We start from the raw sequence: 3,611 nt of genomic DNA, 5'->3' as shown, positions 1-3,611 counted from the left end.
AACATGGAGATCAATGCGCGCACAAGCAATATATTGATAAGTGATAGCATCATTATTTGAATTTCTGAACGCGCATACATGCAATCATATGAGCAGATAATAAGATTAATATGATAGACGATGTATTTATATAATGTTGTGATAAATTTAATTTCTATTAGTAAGAAACATAATACAAATATATTTATACTAATATGCTAAATATTAAGTACACTGAATAAATAATGAGCAATTTTATTATAATGTTGATGAAAATTATTTAAGTTCAATTTGTACAAATGTTGATCAGTGCGTTTTCTATTACTTTGTCCACATTTATCTCAGAATTATACTCCTTAATTTGGATGAGGTCAGCTATATCTTGATCCGAGAGATTGTTTCTATACTTATTTTGAACCAATTTAAGTGTTGAAAATGAAACTTCACAGTTATATGTGGATCCAAACATGGAATATAATTTAAAAATTTGTGTTTTTATTCTATTTTCTTCCAAAAATTAATCCTTGATTCAATAGCCAATGATAAATCACTCCGCATCTTTAGTAATTCTTCTTGAACCTCAGGGTCTTGGTTATGAAGGGTGCAATATAAAGGATTATTATTAAGCTCTATTACATTTCGAATGATATTAAAATCACTGAATCTATTTTCATAATTTTTTCTATATATTTGCATATGTTTCTAATTTGTTTTAATTGAAAAATTCCTGAATAACAGCTGTTGTACATGGCATATTTGTTGAACAATTTTTCTTAACCTGTTCTATTAAAATTTTGAGTTTGTATCCAAATTGGTCTATTGAAGTTAACAAATCGAATATGTTTTTATTCTTTACTTGGAGCGAGAGGTTTAATTTATTTAAAAGTTTTGTGAAGTCGCACAAAAAAGCTAAGTCCAATAAAAAATCTGGACTTTTCAAAGAGGTGGGAAGAGTTTGTGAAGAGGAAAAAGAATCTTGCTCCAAAAACAATACAATTTCTTTTCGCAGGTCAAAGACCCTTTTTAGACTTTTGCCTCGGCTTACCCAACGAACTTCGGTATATAGAAGTAGATTTCCATGTTCGGCGTGCAATTCGTCTTAAAACTGTTTGAATTTTCGATGGCTAAGGGCATGGTGACCTCCTTTTATTTTATTTATTATTTCTGTGGCTATATCCATAGCCTCTACCATATTAAGTTCCTTCGCAAAAAGGGCTTGTTGGTGTATTATACAATGAAAGGTGGGAATTTTTATATTATTTTTAAGTAAATAACCAACAAGCCCTTTCTTTTTGCCAACCATGACTTTGGCCTCATCGGTACAAATTGAGCTCAATTCAATTATCTTATCAACTATAGAAAAACATGTTCACTTACGACTTCATATAAAGTTTCGCCTTTGACATTACCGTGCAAAAAAATAAAAATAAAAATAAAAAATACAAATAATTTCTTCGAAAATTTCAAAATTTGCATTTATGGTTCTAACAYACATTACCAGTTGATACAAATTGTAACTCTCCGTGCTTTCATCCAAACACAAAGAAAAAAATTTGCAATCAGACAGCCGTTTTTGCATACAATTTTGAATATATGAACTAATATCTTCAGTTCTACGGGCAATAGTTTGTTTTGAAAGTGGAATAGTCGCAATAACTCTATACAATGTTTTGCCTTCTTCTCCAAAGCATTATAAAATATTTTGAAATAGTTCTTTAAAGAACACCCCMTCGGTAAATGGACGGCATTCTTTTGCTAGTGATAGCGATACAATATAAGAGGCTTTTTCTTTTTGGTGCGTATTTTTTTCTTTGGACACTCATGTTGTYTTTTATTTTTACTGTTATTTTTGTTATTATTATCARTATAATCGAAATAATTTAAATAGTATTCTGCTTTTTTTTKKWAAARSMDRMYTKRWCGTTCGGTACCTAAAATTAAATCATACTGATTRTGGGAGGATTCATAATGTCTACATAATGCATAACGTGTAAGATGTGCAATCACTTTATTACAAATGAGGCAATGGGCTTCTCCCTCCATATTTTCAACAAAAACAAAAATTGGTCTCTCATTCAATTTTTATTTATTTATTTATTTAAAAGAGAAATAATTATAAATAATCGTTCCACTTATAGATATAAAGCACTGGCTGCCAGGGCCTTCAGCTTATGTTATAAAATCTTAGTCTATTATATTCACATTTGAGATCGATTTGAATAACGTAAATTTAGATACAATAAAAAACATAAATTTCAAAGCAAAAGTAAATGGGTGCATGTATGTAACTAAACTAAATATTTAATTTGCAAAGCGAAATATATTTAAATATGATTTCTATGTTACTGTCATCAGTCCGTTCTAGATACAAAGAAGGTTTTTTGTTAGAGTAAACATTAGCTCTGATTCGTTGATGTGCCGGGCAGAACACGCAATTTGGTTTATTTACGTAATTTAAGATGTGAGCATGTGTAGCAGTTGTGTGTCTAGTGTGTTAGAAGTCTTATAAATGTCCTTATATTTTTACAAGTCGCTTTTCCTGGGTATAAAGGCCTTGTTCCCGCAGGATTAGATTTTTTGTAGTGGTGATCGTTACTCCATTCTCTTACTTGGATTTCATTTACGTATGTTTCAACAAGTCTGCGTATCTCTTTATCGTTGAAATAGTCAAAGAAGTGAAGTGGTTGTTTGAAAGCTTCTTTAGCTTTTTTATCGGCAATTTCGTTGCCATAAATTCCGATATGGCTACGCACCCACATTACTTTTATACAGTTATTGCTTTGCAATAGCATGCTACGAATATTGGATATTAAAGGTTCAATATTGGTATTAAATATAGCTTCAATTGCATATCTACTGTCGGTACACATAATGTATTTATTTCGCCATTTGGGAAGCAAATTGTACTGCCTCAAACATTGCGGCTGCTTCGGCAGTAAATACCGAGCAGTAGGATGGCAAGGAACCGACCATAATAGTAACACCTAGCTGGTTTGTCACAGCAAACGTTGTGCTGGTATCTGACTCGGATCCGTCCGTATAATACAAGTTCCAATCATCATTTAAGGACTCTAATACCGCATTAAACATTTGTTTGTACTCATAACTGCTGGTAGAATATTTTGGGTACTTAATAGAGCACTAAGTAGGGTGTTGATGAGTGATGAATTTAGAAGCGCACTTGGAGGATATTCTGAAGTTTTAAGAAGTGATGGGGTGGCTACGCTGTTCAGCTGTTAAATTCGACTTAAGCAACTCATAATAGTTGACGGCTTACGACTAGTCTTAAGATTTCGTATAGAACAATTGATTTGCGAAATAAATACATCGTCTATCATAATATATTAATATCATATTAATATTAATCTTATTATCTGCTCATATGATGCGTTCAGAAATTCAAATAATGATGCTATTGCTTATCAATATATGGCTTGTGCGCGCATTGATCTGCACGTTCATACATTCATATATACTTATMCATATGTACATACATACATTTATTTGTATACACTTCCGAACAAGTAATGCACAAGCATACAAACATACATATGCGTACACATGTGAATATGTCACCAACAAAAAATTTAAACATTGTTCTACAAAAACAACAACTGTCTCAAATAGCATAA

This window comes from Bactrocera latifrons, unplaced genomic scaffold (genome assembly GCF_001853355.1).
Source record: "Bactrocera latifrons isolate USDA-ARS-PBARC rearing strain unplaced genomic scaffold, ASM185335v1 scaffold_1031, whole genome shotgun sequence".
Taxonomy (NCBI): Eukaryota; Metazoa; Arthropoda; class Insecta; order Diptera; family Tephritidae; genus Bactrocera; species Bactrocera latifrons.
The sequence above is the reverse complement of the archived record's forward strand: the minus strand, read 5'-3'. Positions refer to the sequence as shown.